This window comes from Rutidosis leptorrhynchoides, chromosome 5 (genome assembly GCF_046630445.1).
Source record: "Rutidosis leptorrhynchoides isolate AG116_Rl617_1_P2 chromosome 5, CSIRO_AGI_Rlap_v1, whole genome shotgun sequence".
Lineage (NCBI taxonomy): Eukaryota > Viridiplantae > Streptophyta > Magnoliopsida > Asterales > Asteraceae > Rutidosis > Rutidosis leptorrhynchoides.
The window spans coordinates 143,111,405-143,128,718 of NC_092337.1; the positions used below are offsets into that span (position 1 = coordinate 143,111,405).

The 17,314-nt window shown below is 29.4% G+C and overlaps 1 non-coding gene across 1 annotated transcript; it reads right to left on the reverse strand.

Annotated features, from left to right (window-relative positions):
* Nucleotides 1-453: 453 nt before the first annotated feature.
* Nucleotides 454-560, reverse strand: LOC139851007 (small nucleolar RNA R71). The gene has a single exon (XR_011760374.1). It is a non-coding gene; the product is annotated as a small nucleolar RNA R71 (small nucleolar RNA).
* Between the last annotated feature and the right edge of the window lie 16,754 nt (nucleotides 561-17,314).

A 17,314-nucleotide genomic window follows, 5' to 3' on the forward strand; every position in this document is an offset into this window, starting at 1 on the left:
CTAGAGATTGTCGAGGAAGAAACCATTAAGTCAGAATCCTCTAGTGATTCAGATTCAACAAACTCAATCATGGAAAATCTGGAACCTCTAAGTATGGAAGACCGAATGAGAGCTAAACGTACTAGCCAAGGTCACACAATTACTTAGCCAGACATTAATGCGCCAGATTATGAAATCAAAGGACAAATCCTACACATGGTAACTAATCAATGCCAATTTAGTGGTGCGCCTAAGGAAGATCCAAATGAACATCTTCAAACCTTTAATAGGATCTGTACTCTATTTAAAATCCAAGAAGTGGAGGAGGAACAAATCTATCTCATGTTATTTCCCTGGACATCAAAGGGGGAAGCCAAAGATTGATTAGGATCGTTACCTGAAGGGGCGATTGATACATGGGATGTCTTAGTTGAAAATTTTATTAAACAATTCTTTTCGGCATCTAAAGCCATAAGACTTAAAGGAGAAATTGTTATGTTCACGCAAAAGCCAAATGAAACTCTATATGAGGCATGGACAAGATTCAGAAAGTTGTTGAGAGGATGTCCTCAACATGGTTTAGACACTTATCAAATAGTACAAATATTCTACCAAAGATGCGATATTACTACACGAAAAGACATCGATATAGCAGCTGGTGGTTCCATTATGAAGAAAACCGCAACTGAAGCTTACAAAATTATTGATAACACTGCTTCCCACTCACATGAGTAGCATCAAGAAAAAGACATCGTTAGATCATCTAAAGCGGCTAGAGCCGATTCTAGCCATGACTTTGATTCAATTTCCGCAAAGATAGATGCTTTCGAAAGACGAATGGAAAAGATGACTAAAGATATCCACGCTATACGAATTAGTTATGAGCAGTGTGGAAGACCACATTTGATAAAAGATTGTCTCAGTATTGAACAAATAATGGAACAAAGAGAGAATGTTTCATACATGAACCAAAGGTCTGGAAATAATTATCAAAGCAATTATCAACCGCCAAGACTAAACTACAATCAAAATCAGAATTATAACCAAAATGTTACATACAACAACCAACAAGGTCCTAGCAATCATCAAGTATCCAATAATACTTACAATCAGCAAAGACCTATTTTTCCAAACAAACCACCACAAACCGATGATAAAAAGCCAAATTTAGAAGATATGATGTCAAAGCTAGTTGAATCTCAAACGCAGTTTTTCACATCTCAGAAACAAACCAATGAACAAAATGCTCAAGCATTTAGAAATCAACAAGCTTCTATTCAAAATCTGGAACAAGAAGTAAGCAATCTAGCAAGGTTGATAGGTGAAAGAAAATCGGGGAGTCTATCTAGCGATACAAATGCTAACCCCCGAAATGAAACAGCTAAAGCCATTACCACAAGAAATGGTATTACACTTAAACTACCGGAAATACCTGTAATTTCTGATGACTCTATTCCTACTACACAGGCACACAGCCTGAGCAAGAGAAGGAAACAGAACCGGTAGTTGAAAAGGTTAATAAAGATAAAAAGTTAAGGCTAAACCTTATGTTAAACCATACCAACCACCGCTTCCTTACCCGAGTAAAATGAGAAAAGAAAGACTTGAAGCCGAGCAAATCAAATTCTTGGATATGTTTAAACAAATAAATGTCAATCTTCCTTTCATTGATGTGATTTCAAGAATGCCTAGATATGCTAAATTTCTGAAAGATCTAATCACAAATAGAAAGAAAATGGAAGAACTCTCGACTGTTACAATGAATGCTAATTGTTCTGCAGTGCTATTGAATAAGCTACCAGAAAAACTTTCAGATCCAGGAAGTTTCACAATTCCATGTTTTCTGGGTAGTCTTAGTTCAATAGAAGCATTGGCAGATTTAGGTGCTAGTATAAATTTAATGCCGTATTCATTATACGCTAAACTAGACCTTGGAGAATTGAAACCAACACGAATAAGTATACAACTAGCAGATCGATCAGTAAAATATCCTAGAGGGATAATGGAAAACATGCTAGTTAAAGTTGGTACTTTAGTATTTCCAGTAGATTTTGTTATTCTGGATATGGAAGAAGATTCTCGAGTTCCTCTCATATTAGGAAGACCATTCTTAAACACGGCTAAAGCAATAATAGACGTGTTTGGTAAGAAATTGACCCTAAGTATAGAGGACGAGAGTGTTACCTTTTCTATTGATAGAGCCATGCAACAACCGCAATCTGCAGATGATACATGTTATTATATTCAAACTATAGATTCACATGCAGAATTGTTAGAAGAATTTCCAGAATTACAAGGAATAGGAGAATGTTCTTTCGGAGAAGGAACTGAACCAATTGATGAAGCTGAAATGTTAGCTACACTTATGGCTAATGAATACGAACCAACAATAGAAGAAATTCAAATGCTAAAAGAGGAAGACAAATATCGATATAAATCATTGATAGAAGAACCACCGACATTAGAGTTAAAGCCACTTCCAAACCATTTATAATATGCTTATTTACATGGTGAATCTGATTTACCTGTAATAATATCGTCTTCTCTTACGGAAAATGAAAAATCTCAACTCATTTCTGTGCTAAAAGCTCATAAACCAGCTATTGCATGGAAGATTCATGACATTAACGGAATAAGACCTTCGTATTGCACACGTAAAATCCTTATGGAAGAAGGTTATAAAACATATGTGCAATGTCAACGAAGACTAAATCCAAATATGCAAGATGTTGTTAAGAAAGAAATTATTAAACTGCTAGATGCCGGTTTAATTTATCCAATCTCTGATAGTCCATGGGTAAGCCCAGTTCAATGTGTACCTAAGAAAGGTGGCATGACTGTCATCACAAATGAAAAAAATGAGTTTATTCCTACTAGGACTGTAACAGGATGGCGTTTTTGTATTGATTATAAAAATTAAATGACGCCACCAGAAAAGACCACTTTCCCTTACATTTCATTGATCAAATGTTAGAAAGATTAGCCGAAAATAGTTACTATTGTTTTCTTGACGGTTTCTTCGGATACTTTCAAATTCCAATCGCACCCGAGGACCAAGAGAAAACCACATTCACGTGCCCTTATGGTACTTTTGCTTATAAACGCATGCCATTTGGACTTTGCAATGCCCCTGCAACCTTTCAAAATTGCATGATGGCAATTTTTCACGACATGATAGAAGAATGCATGGAAGTTTTCATGGATGACTTTTCAATTTTCGGTGATACATTTGAATCATGTCTAGTTAATCTTGATCGAATGCTTATTAGATGTGAGCAATCAAATCTAGTTCTTAATTGGGAGAAATGCCATTTCATGGTTAAAGAAGGCATCTTTCTTGGTCATAAAATTTCAAAGGAAGGAATTGAAGTGGATAGAGCTAAAGTAGATGTAATTGCTAAACTTTCACATCCCACCAATCTTAGAGGAGTTAGGAGTTTTCTAGGGCATGCCAGTTTTTGCCGACGTTTCATAAAAGATTTTTCTAAAATTGCCACTCCTATGAACAAACTCATAGAAAAGGATGCTCCATTCATCTTTTTGGATGAATACATCAAATCTTTTAATATTCTTAAAGAAAAACTCACTAATGCTCCGATCATGATAACTCCAAATTGAAATCTACCATTTGAACTAATGTGCGATGCAAGTGATTTTGCAATGGGAGCCGTTTTAGGACAAAGGATTGAAAAATGATTTCAACCTATTTATTACGCTAGTAAGACGTTACAAGGAGCACAAAAGAATTACATAACTACTGAAAATGAACTCCTTGCTATTGTCTTTTCTTTTGACTAATTTCGTTCATATCTCGTTCTAGCAAAAAAGGTGGTCTATACCGACCATTCTGCTCTTAAATACCTATTTTCGAAACAAGAAAGACAAGCTTTTAGTTGCAATTGTTCAATTTACAAGTGATATTCGTTTAAATAATAAAAGGTGAAGACAAAAGACAGATTCGACGAATTGAAGACGCAAATGACCAAAAAGCTAAAAAGTACAAAGTACAATCCAAGTGGTTCAAATTATTGATGAGAAACGTCTAAAAATTACAAGAGTACAAGTCGTGAAACGCAAAGTACAAGATATTAAATCGTACGAAAAGGCGTTCAAAAATCCGGAACCGAGACATGAACCAACTTTCAGCGCGCGACGCAACGGACCAAAAATTACAAGTCAACTATGCACAAGAATATAATATAATATAATATATAATTAATTATATATATTATTATATATTATATTTATAAGCAGCCCACGTTTAACTCAAAGAGATGAGCTGGAATCCATACCTCCGCATTCGCGGAGCTATGATGAAGAAAACCTCCGCACATGCGGAGCTCAACAGTTCAAAGTGGGCCTATAAAAGGCCGCGCATTCTGATCGATTCATTGCACCTATTTCTTTTCCTTTCTCATATCATATACGATATATATATATATATATATATATATATATATATATATATATATATATATATATATATATATATATATATATATATATATATATATATATATATATATATATATATATATATATATATATAAAATTATAATTTTAATTTTAATTTAAGTTTAAGAATAATAAGGTTATGTTGGCGAATGTTTTAAGTTTGTAAGTCGAAATTCTGTCCGTGTAACGCTACACTATTAATAATCATTGTAAGTTATGTTCAACCTTTTTAAATTAATGTCTTGTAGCCAAGTTATTATTATGCTTATTTAAATCGCAGTAATCGTGATGTTGGGCTAAATATTAAAGACGGGGTTATTGGGCTTTGGACCATAATTGGGGTTTGGACAAAAGACCGACACTTGTGGAAATTAGACTATGGGCTATTAATGGGCTTTATATTTGTTTAAGTGAATGATAGTTCATTAATTTAATATAAAGATTTACAATTGGACGTACCTATAAATAACCACATACACTCAATCGGACACGATAGGCGGTATATTTATAAATACTAATAATCGTTCATTTAACCGGACACGGGAATGGATTAATAGTAAATGGACTCATTAAAACAGAGGTGGATTACATACAAGGACACTTGGTGTAATTGTTAATAAAGTATTAAAACCTTGGATTGCATACAGTCGATAACCTGATGTAATCATTAATAATGTATTAAAACCTTATTACAGTTTAAGTCCCCAATTAGTTGGAATATTTGACTTCGGGTATAAGGATAATTTGACCAGGACACTCGCACTTTATATTTATGACTGATGGACTGTTATTGACAAAAACCAGATGGACATATCGAATAATCCAGGACAAAGGACAATTAACCCATGGTAATAAATTAAAATCAACACGTCAAACATCATGATTACGGAAGTTTAAATAAGCATAATTCCTTTATTTTATATCTCATCATATTTTTAATTATCGTAATTTTATTTATCTTCATTTTATTTATCCCACTTTTAATTATAGCAATTTTATTTATCGTCATTTTATTTATCCCACTTTTAATTATCGCAATTTTATTATCGTCATTTACTTTACGCTCTAAATTAAATCATTTGTATATTTAATATTTTACATTAGGTTTTAATTACGACTTAAGACATAAAATCGACAAACCGGTCATTAAACGGTAAAACCCCCTTTTTATAATAATAATACTACTTATATATATATTTATATACAAATATAGTTTAAAATATAATATAGCGTTAAATGTAGTTGTATCCCTGTGGAACGAACCGGACTTACTAAAAACTACACTACTTTACGATTAGGTACACTGACTATAGTGTTGTAGCAAGGTTTAGGTATATCCACTCTATAAATAAATAAATAACTTGTATAAAATTGTATCGTATTTAATAGTATTTCGTAATAAAAATATAACTATTTCATATACACCTCGCATAACATCAGCACTACAATACAAACTAAGCTTATAAATCTTTAAGGATGACTGTGAACTATTAGAGGTTCTAATTTTTCTACAAACCCTTAAAACACAATCATAATAACTCACTTGGGTGATACACTAAGGTGTTAAGAAAGGTTGGATCTTTTATATATATGGCTATGCTACTTTATTCGTGCGCCCAAGGTATGCATTGCATCCAAGATGGGCCGCTTATATTCTTAAACCAGATAAAGCGTCGGGAGTTGAGCATAGTTCATTCGATTAGAATCACGATAGCCTAGTTCCTCGTGACATACTAATCAAAAAAATCAATTAGTGGGGAATCTAGTGTTTACACCAAGGTATATCCATCCAATGAGTGTCTCGCAATCATCCCGACACTACGTTATCTTAAATCATGGTGAACCACGTCTTCTCTGTCCTTAGATGTTGCATGTTAGCTAGCTTATTTTAATTATATTGCTTTAATAATTTAAATATAATTATAAAACAAATCAACCCAACTATTACCTTTACATAATTTGATATTCCGGATAAAGTAGTGTCTAGAATAAACCGGTTGGACTTGGTTGTTGGATTTTCTGAACAGTCGCTAATTTATTGGGACCAAAAGGATCCTACCTCTCCACATAAGGTGTACCTGGCCACTAGTCTTGGGATACTAAATTGTGTTCAAACCCAATCTTAATTACTAAATTATCTGAATAAGCTCCGTTTCAAATTCGCCCGCTCAAGGAACGACCCTAGGTCATATTTGCCCTTGATAACCCATAAGAAGGAATAATAGATTTAGGCTCAGCCTGTTATAATTTAAACAATCAACTTCTTCAGTTGATATCCTGAATTGACGTTTTGCGACCTAACAACACTGCATAAATAAATCGTCCGATTTGGGCATATCAGCCTCTTTCCCCGAAGAAAGATTGATGACTCCCTAGGATTCTTCCCCTTTTCATTTTAGTTTTCTTATTTCATTATTATGTAAAGGCTTTGCCTATCGTACTTTCTTTTCTTGTGTAATAAAGATATTTGTATCTTCGTGAATTTAATAAAGTCAAGTGTTTTGTTTATGAATATCTTGTCTTTCCACATTTATATGTGTGTTGTGTGATTCTTATGCATTTAATCGCAATCTTATATTTATGTGCACCAACCATTTTCTAGAGTTGGCTACTTTGTGTCCTTATATGGTAACCCTCGAGCAAAAGAAAATCGAAAGGTATAGTGAGGGTCTTTCCATTGAAATGCAGGGAAGTGTTATAGCTGCTGGGAAAGAAACCATTGATGGTGTTTGTAGAGACCCGTCCTAATCCATCTGGATGAAGTACATATCGATTATAAACGATTCACAACAGGTGATTACATCGCGAGGTACTTGACCTCTATATGATACATTTTACAAACATTGCATTCATTTTTAAAAGACAAACTTTTATTTACATTGAAAGTTGACGGCATGCATACTCTTTCGTAATATATCCATCTATAATTGACTTAATAATAATCTTGATGAACTCGACGACTCGAATGCAACGTCTTTTTAAATAAGTCATGAATGACTCCAAGTAATATCTCTAAGATGAGCAAATGCACAGCGAAAGATTTCTTTCATACCTGAGAATAAACATGCTTTAAAGTGTCAACCAAAAGGTTAGTGAGTTCATTAGTTTAACATAAATAATCATTTTCATCATCTTAATAGACCACAAGATTTTCATTTTCAGTTCTCATAAATATACGTCCCATGCATTGAGACAAAAATATCATTCATATGGATTGAACACCTGTTAACAGACATTAACAAGATGCATATAAGAATATCCCCTATCATTTCGGAAAATCCTTCGGACATGATATAAAACAACATCGAAGTACTAAAGCATCCGGTACTTTAGATGGGGTTCGTCGGGCCAATAGATCTATCTTTAGGATTCGCGTCAATTAGGCGTGCACTAATTCTCAAAATTAGTGATGTTCCCTAATTCTTAGGCTACCAAGCTAAAAGGGGCATATTCGGCTTCGATCATTCAACCATATAATGTAGTTTCGATTACTTGTGTCTATTTCGTAAAACATTTATAAAAATTACGCATGTATTCTCAGCCCAAAAATATAAAGGGTAAAAAGGCAAATGAAACTCACTCTACAATATTTTGTAGTAAAAATATTCATACGACGAAACTGAACAATGCAGGGTTGGCCTTGGATTCACGAACCTATATCATTTGTGTATATATTAAAACGTATAATCGTAATCAAACAAATATATATATTATTATTAGTGATATAATTTTTATATTAACAACTTATTTATTTCATTAAATATATTCATTTCATATAAAAATATTTATATAGTTAAATCATGTGTATGAAATATATTTTTATATAATATTGTTTGTTTGTTAAGTTAATGATAATATTAAAATAATGATATTAGTAACATTAATAATATTAATGAAAATGTTAATTTTGATAAAATGCATATTTCAAGGTTGATAGATTTTTTAATAAAATTTGGAACTGATAATATCAAATAAAATAATACTTTTAATATAAGAATCCTACTTATTAAATGAAAATTTTGATAATAATAATAATAATACTAAAATATTGATTTAAGCATAATGTTTCTATATTCTAATCTTAATGATAAAACTAAATATAATACTAATAATAATACTACTGATAATAATAATAACTAAAATAATAATATTACTGCTGGTGTAGTTTTGATAATAATATTAGTAATAAAAATAATAATAATATTGATCATAACTGGAATTGCAATCATGATAATGATAATAATTGATAACTAATACTTTTTGTAGTAAAAATAATAATAACCACAATACTTAATGATAATACTAGTAACAACATTAATGTTAATATTATTAATCAGATTAACGATAATAATAATAATTATACTACTTATATAATTGATAATAATGTAACTATATTAATATAAATCATGATATCCATAATAATAATCAATATGATAAGCATAACTAATAATAATAATAATAATAATAATAATAATAATAATAATAATAATAATAATAATAATAATAATAATAATAATAATAATAAAAATAATAATAATAATAATAATAATAATAATAATAATAATAATAATAATAATAATAATAATAATAATAATAATAATAATAATAATAATAATAATAATAATAATAATAATAATAATAATAATAATAATAATAATAATCATAATAATAATCATAATCATAAAAAGAAAACTACCTTCAAGAAAGTCGCCTAAAAAGAATATGCCTCACCAGGGTCTCGAACCCAAGACCTCTCGAAACCCGTCACCTTGCTTAACCATTCCTCTGTCCCGTTTTATCTGTCTAAACCCAATCCTAAATTTATTTAAACCGATTCTTCTGTTTCCCCCTTTTTATCATCTTCCTCACAGAAATTATTGACTAAAAATCGCAAACTATCCATGGAAGCCAATTTAATGTTGCTTTTAGAATCCTAAACTATAACGGAAATCGACTTCCTGCGCTTGAAATCAATTAAAACAGAAAAAAAATATAAACTGCACTGCTACTGCCATCGCATTTTTTATCAACAAAATAAATTGTGATTTCAATTTTGAAAGCTTGTTAGACAAATTTTACAACACGAACTAGTTTCCAAATGGTTCGTATAATCTTTCTGTACTCTCAATTGAAATAATAACATCAGATTAACTTCGAATTTTTGTTAAGAACATCTCAGTTGACTTTTGAGAACAAATCTTTGACTCATGAATTCGACTTTGTTTTGATGAATATGAATTCGGCATTTTACAGAACGATTAAATGAAAAATTCCTAACAAGACTACATCTCTAACTTTTGAAATTTCATTCAATTTCGAATTATGAGCAAAAATATGAATATACAGAGCAGTCGCCTGTTTTCATATATATTCTTGATTTTAATTCAATAATTTGAATTAATTAAGAATGGTAATTGATAAGGATAATGGAGAGAAATTTAAATGACTGATTCACACAAGAATTGGTTGATTTTTATATCGAATTAAAACTCCACAGATGGTACGATCAATAACAGGAAATAAATAAATAAAAAATTTAAAAGTAGATTATGACCTCTAACTGATTTTGTTGGTTTCTTGATTGTATTTGTTCTATTATTCGATTTAGAGACAAAGAAGACAATTTAACACAGTTTGATGGGTACTCCTAACAACTTCTGTACGATATCCCTTCCATATAGTGTATATAATTACTTTTAATATTAATAATTAATAATTATATTAATAATAATAATTATTATATTATTAGTAAAAATAAATAGTAATGATATAAAAATGATAATAATATCCATAAAAATAATAATTGTATTAATAATAATAATAATAATTGGTAGTGATCCTAATAATTGTAAAATTTATAATTTTTAATAAATTTACTAGTAATAATCTTAATAAAATGATAACAATAATATTATTAATAATACTACTTATAATAATATTATTGATAATAATAATATTAATAATTATAATAATATAACAACTTATACATATCGAATTTTCATTTATATATATATATATATATATATATATATATATATATATATATATATATATATATATATATATATATATATATATATACATACATATTTTATATTAGACATAGTGTTATTAATAATACAAATATTAATGTTACTATTAATAATAATAACGAAAGTAATGAGCATAACATTTATACTTTGACTTGCATTTACATATAATATATTAACTTTACGTTTTATTACTTATGTATTACTTATTATATTTAATAACATATTTGGATATTTAATATTTATAGATTTTATATATTACAATGTAATAATTATTAATAGCAATCATATATACATGTATATATATATATATATATATATTCATTTTAAATTATACTTAATTATTTTGTATCTTATTTTACATAGCTAATTCAATTGTTTAAATTATATTTTATGTCTATCATTTATACTTACATTTATATTTATAAATACATATCTATTTACAAACAATTGTTCGTGAATCATCGGGAATGGTCAAAGGTCAAATGCATTCATAAAGAATCGTTCAAACATTTTGGAACTCGGTTTAATAGACTTTGCTTATCGTGTCGAAATCTTATAAGGATTAAAGTTTAAATTTGATCGGAAATTTCTGGGTCGTCACAGTGTTATCCTAATGGTCCAAAATTTGATGATGGAAAAAAAAGAAGACTTGCTGCCAATAAAAAAGATGAGGTGAAAGCTAATGACGGTAAGAGAAAGTTTGAGCCTGCTCAAGGTCAAAGTTCGAACAAATGAGTTGATGACATTTCGAAAGGTGGTTATGCTAAAAAGAAACCACTTTGTAACCTTTGTGAGAAGCATCATTTTGGAAGGTGCCTTGCTGAGTGCACGAAGTGTAAAAAAGTGGGTCATGTAGCCAAAACATGTAAAGTGGGGAATACAACCACTCCTACTTGCTATGGTTGTGGTGAAGTGGGGAATTTTCGTAATCAATGTTTGAAGAACAAGGGCAATACTGGTAATGTTAAGAGCCGAGCTTTCGTGATGATCGCTGAAGAATCAAGTGACGATGATGAAGTTATAACGTGTAGGTTGCTTGTAAACAACTGCTATGCTACTATTTATTCAATTTTGGTGAAGTGGCTCATGTTAAGGAGGTCGAACCGGAAGAGAAAGGAATTGAAGACGTACCGGTAGTTAGAGACTTTACTAAAGTTTTTCCTGAAGAACTCCCTGGTCTCCCTCCTCAAAGACAAGTCGAGTTTCAACTTGACTTAACTCTCGATGCTGCACCTATTGCAAAGGCACCATACTGGTTAGCTCCGTCTGAAATGAAAGAACTATCCAACCAACTCCAAGAACTTTTAGAAAAAGGTTTCATTTATCCTAGCTCGTCTCCTTGGGGAGCACCTGTTCTCTTTGTTAAAAAGAAAGATGGCACGTTGAGGATGTGTATTGATTACTGTGAACTCAACAAGCTAACTATCAAGAACCGTTATCCACTCCCGCATATTGATGACCTATTTGTTCGAAGATTTATCTTAGGTCGGGTTATCATCAACTGAGATTCAAGGAAACTGGTGTTTCTAAGACTTCTTTCCGAACTCCTTATGGACATTATGAGTTTCTTGTAGTGCCATTCGGGTTAAGCAATTCTCCTGTTGTATTCATGGATCTTATGAACGGTGTATGCAAACTTTATCTTGACCAATTTGTGATCGTTTTCATCGATAATATCTTAATCTATTCCAAGAATGAGAAAGAGCATTAACAACATATACGATTGATTCTAGAGCTCTTAAAGGAAAAAACAACTGTATGCCAAGTTTTCCAAGTGTGAATTTTGGATACGAATCGTAAAATTTCTCGGACATGTCGATCCCGCGAAGATCACGACAATTCAGAACTGGGAAGTGCCTAAGAGTGCGAAGCATATTCGCCAATTTTTGGGACATGCTGGTTATTACCGAGGTTTATCAAAGACTTTTACATTCTCGCCAAACCTCTCACCAAGCTAACTCATAAGGGGAATAAGTTTGAGTGGTCCGAAGAACAGGAATCTGCATTTAAGATTCTAAAGGAGATTTTGACCAAGCCCCGATTCTATCATTACCTGATGGCACCGACGATTTTGTAATTTATTGTGATGCCTCGAACCAAGGTTTCGAATGTGTTTTGATCTAAAGTAACAATTTTATTGCTTACGCATCTAGACAACTGAAGGAACATGATAAGAACTATACCACACATGACTTGGAGTTAGGAATCATGGTATCCATATTGAAGATGTGGAGACATTACCTCTATGGAATCAAATTCACGGTGTTTACCGATCATAAAAGTCTTTAACATATCTTCGATCAAAAACAATTGAACATGAGACAAAGACGATGGGTTGAGTTATTAAATGACTACGACTGTGAGCTTAACTATCATACCAGTAAGGCAAATGTTTTTTCTGATGCCCTTAATAGAAAGGATCATATCAAACCTATCCATGTTCGAGCTTTAAACATGGTTATTCATACGACTATTATGTCTCAAATTCGTGAAGCAGAACTTGAGGCATTCAAGGAAGAAAATGTTAAACTCAAGGGACTGAAAGGTCTCGAAAGTTAACTTGAAATCAAGGGAAATGGAACACGGTATTTTAATAATCAAATCTGGGTCCCACTCTTTGGAAATCTTCGAGAAATAGTCTTGGATGAAACACATAAGACTAGATATTCTATTTACCCAGGCTCTAGTAAAATGTATCATGATGTAAAAGAATTTTATTGGTAGCCTAACCTGAAATCTGATATTGTTGAGTATCTGAGCAAGTGTCTTACTTGTTTGAAAGTTAAGGCCGAACATCAAAAGTTGTTTGGTTTACATCAACAACCAGATATTCCACAGTGGAAATGGGAATGTATCGCTATGGAATTTATTACTAAATTGCCCGAGACTTCTAGTGGCAATGATACTCTTTGGGTCATTTTGGATCGTCTTACTAAGTCTGCTAATTTCTTACCGATCAAGGAAATCGACAAGATGGAAATTTTTTCATAAGTTTATATTAAAGAGATTGTCACATGTCATGGAGTCCCTATCTCTATCATTTCTGATCACGACAGTCGATTCACTTCTAGATTCTGGAAATCCTTATAATCTGCTCTTGGAACTCAACTCGACATGAGTACTCCTTATCATCCACAAATCGATGATCAAAGTGAATGAACCATTCAAACGTTGGAAGATATGCTTCGTGCGTATGTTATCGATATTGGCAAAGGGTGGGATAGACATTTTCCATTGGCTGAATTTTCATACAACAACAGTTACCACGCAAGTATTAAGGTTGAACCTTTTGAGGCCTTATACTTACAAAAATGTAGATCCCTCTGTGATGGGATGAATTAGAGGACAAACAGTTGTCTGGTCCTGAAATCATTAACGAAACTTCCGAGAAGATCGTTCAGATTGGAAACGGCTCGCAGCCGACAGAAAAGCTATGCTGATAATCATCGGAAACCTTTAGAATTCCAAGTTGGTGATTATGTTATGTTAAAAGTATCCCCTTGGAAAGGCATCATTGGTTTTGGTAAAAGAAATAAACTAAGTCCTCATTTTGTTGAACCTTTCAAGATCACTGAAAGAGTTGGTCCTGTGGCTTATCGATTAGAACTACCTGCTGAGATTAGTAGTGTACACGACATATTTCACGTCTCGAATCTGAAAAAGTGTCTTGCTGATGACACACTTGTTATTCCTTTAGATGATCTCCGCAAAGATGATAAAATGCATTTCGTTGAAAAACATGTAGAAGTTATGGATCGTGACGTTAAAAGCTTGAAACAAAGCAATATTCCTATTGTTAAGATTCGTTGGAATTCACGACGTGGCCCCGAGTATACCTGAGAACGTGAAGACCAAATGAAACGGAAATATCCCCATCTCTTCTCAACCGCTGATGCATCCGAGAAGTCTGACGAAAACTTCGGGATGAAGTTTTCTTTAATGGGGAGGTACTATAACAATCCTCACATTTTTCATTTCTGAATTAACTATTATACCCCTAGGGTTTTGCTTACATGCATGTTATATACTAGGGTTGTTATTCGAACATAATGATTATACGAATTAATTCAACGTTGACTAAATGTTATTTTTAGACGACAACATATATGTTAATTAAAGTTATATTAATGTATAGTAACTTTGATTAATTATTATACGAATTAATTATAATGTGGTACGATTTAAATTTAATTAAAGTTAACTTTAGTTAATAATTTTAATATTAAAAATGTATTGTGACATTTTATAAATTATAGAACTATAAGGTACTAAATTAATTAAATGATAAAGTAAAAATAATTATTTGATTAATTAATATAAAAACTGAAATTTATATTACATTTATATTTATTTTCGGCCAGTAAAAAATGATATTAATTTAGGATAATTACAAAATTTAGTTTTTTAGAATATTCTTAAATAAAGATAAGATTGGGTTTAAAAAAAAGGGATAAAGTCCATAGTCCGAAATTTTTTAAAAAAAAAGGAATTAAATGACTTATTTTATCTTTATCTTTCTTTTTCTCCAAGCCAAATTTTTGTATAAATACCACATTAAGTTTCAAAAATTCTTTAAGTCTCTCACAAAACCCTAAAATTAATTTAAGGTACTTTCTTTCCTTTTTTTTTTTTTTTTTTTTTTTGGTTTTTGTTTTTTTACCGTAACATTTTCTTTTTATTTAATGTTTATAAATCTAAAACACAATATAATAATTGATGTAAACATGTTATAATTAGTATGAGATCATAAACTAGATCTAAAAATTATTATTAATAATAAAACAATCGAATTTGTATTTTTTAAATTAAAAATCAAATTAAACACATATATATACATATACAGTTTAAATAATTATGTATATATTTAAAATAAATATGAATTAAGTTTTAATTATTATATCAGTTAAAAGTTTTTTATATACTTTTATGATCAAAAATAATTTTTATATTTATTATATATGAATTTATTATTTATTATTAATATTATTATTAACCAAAACAAATAAAATACAAAACAATTTGTCTAAAAATTATTTAAATTCGTATGAACTGAATAAAATTAATATTATTGTTATTCTGATATCATAAAATATTTTATTATTTTTATAACCATTTAAGTATTTATTATCAATTTATTATATTAAAATAATTAACAATAGAATAAACACATGAAAATATTATATCAGTAAGTAGAACTTATTTATTTAATAAAATGAATTTTTGGAATATTTATTATATTTAATCATCGAATTATGTAATAAATATGTATTTATGAATAAAATCATTATAAATATAAATAACAGCATAAAAATTATTTATAAAATTTCTATAAGTTCTTAATAGTTAGTTAGGTTTATTAAAATTGAAAATATAATTTTTAGATTTGATTTAATATTTTATTTGTAATTAAAATAGTTTAGTGAATAAATCGAATATAAAAACAAAGAAAATTGCTAAATAATTAGTTAAAAATAAGATATTTTTATAAAATTTTGTACAGAATAAAATACTAATATAAACTTAATAAAATTTAATTTATAATTATTTGGTATTTATTTGTCTTTAAAATGAATTTATCTATATATTATATATATTCGGCATATATATAATAATGTATATATATATATATATATATTAACTAATTTTATTTTTTTAAATACAGTAACAAACTTAATATTAAAGATAATGATTGATTAAATATTTATTAAATTTAATTTAATATAGTTTATATATAGTATTTATATATATATATATATATATATATATATATATATATATATATATATATATATATATATATATATATATATATATATATATATATATATATATATATATATATATATATATATAAACACATAATAATAATAACTATGTATATAGTCTTATTATTATATTCAAACTAAAATTACAAATAATACCTAACCTATTTACTAAATTAATTTATAAGTCTAATATGACTTTTTAAATTTATAAACTTAAAATAATATTACAACGTATAGTAGTATCCTAATATATTACACACATACACACACACACACACGCATATACATATACATATATATATATATATATATATATATATATATATATATATATATATATATATATATATATATATATATATATATAAATTAAACATATTATTATCCTAATATATTATATATAATTATAACTTAAAAGATAACACTTATACTTAAGTGGTTAATATTATTTTATAGTTAAACTTTAATGTATTCGATATAATTAATAATACACCTTAACTAAAACTATTAATACAATTATTATATTAATAAAACAATAATTACAAACGTATTATAATACTTATAATATACTTATAACATATGTATACGTATCATATCATAATACAATGTAACTTATACTATGTATATATTATACAAGTAACCTAATAAACGTTTTGTATTTCTATACACACACTACAAGTGAAAGCTATAATTATATCGATAACATATGACTTATACAAACTTTACCGCTACTTACGGTCATGTGGATGATGTCTAGGTTGCCATGATGGGAATAGAATTTTGGATTAAACGAAAAGTTGTTGACTTTTAGTCCAACTGAAAGTTCCTGACCCCCAATTACACCTGGTCATCTATTGACTTACTTGATAGTACTGAGGTTTGCACAAAGTTGTATAACATCTAAACATGGTTATGGTGGATAAACATAAGTTTACTTATGAACTTTCTATTTGTCAGTTGGACAAACTAATGACAAAACTTTATATCTCTAGTTTGAGATCCCGGTCATCTACTTACTCTCATTTCGTTTCTGGAATAACTTCATCGTGCTCTTTAAGGTGAATTTCATAGCCCCACTTTTTA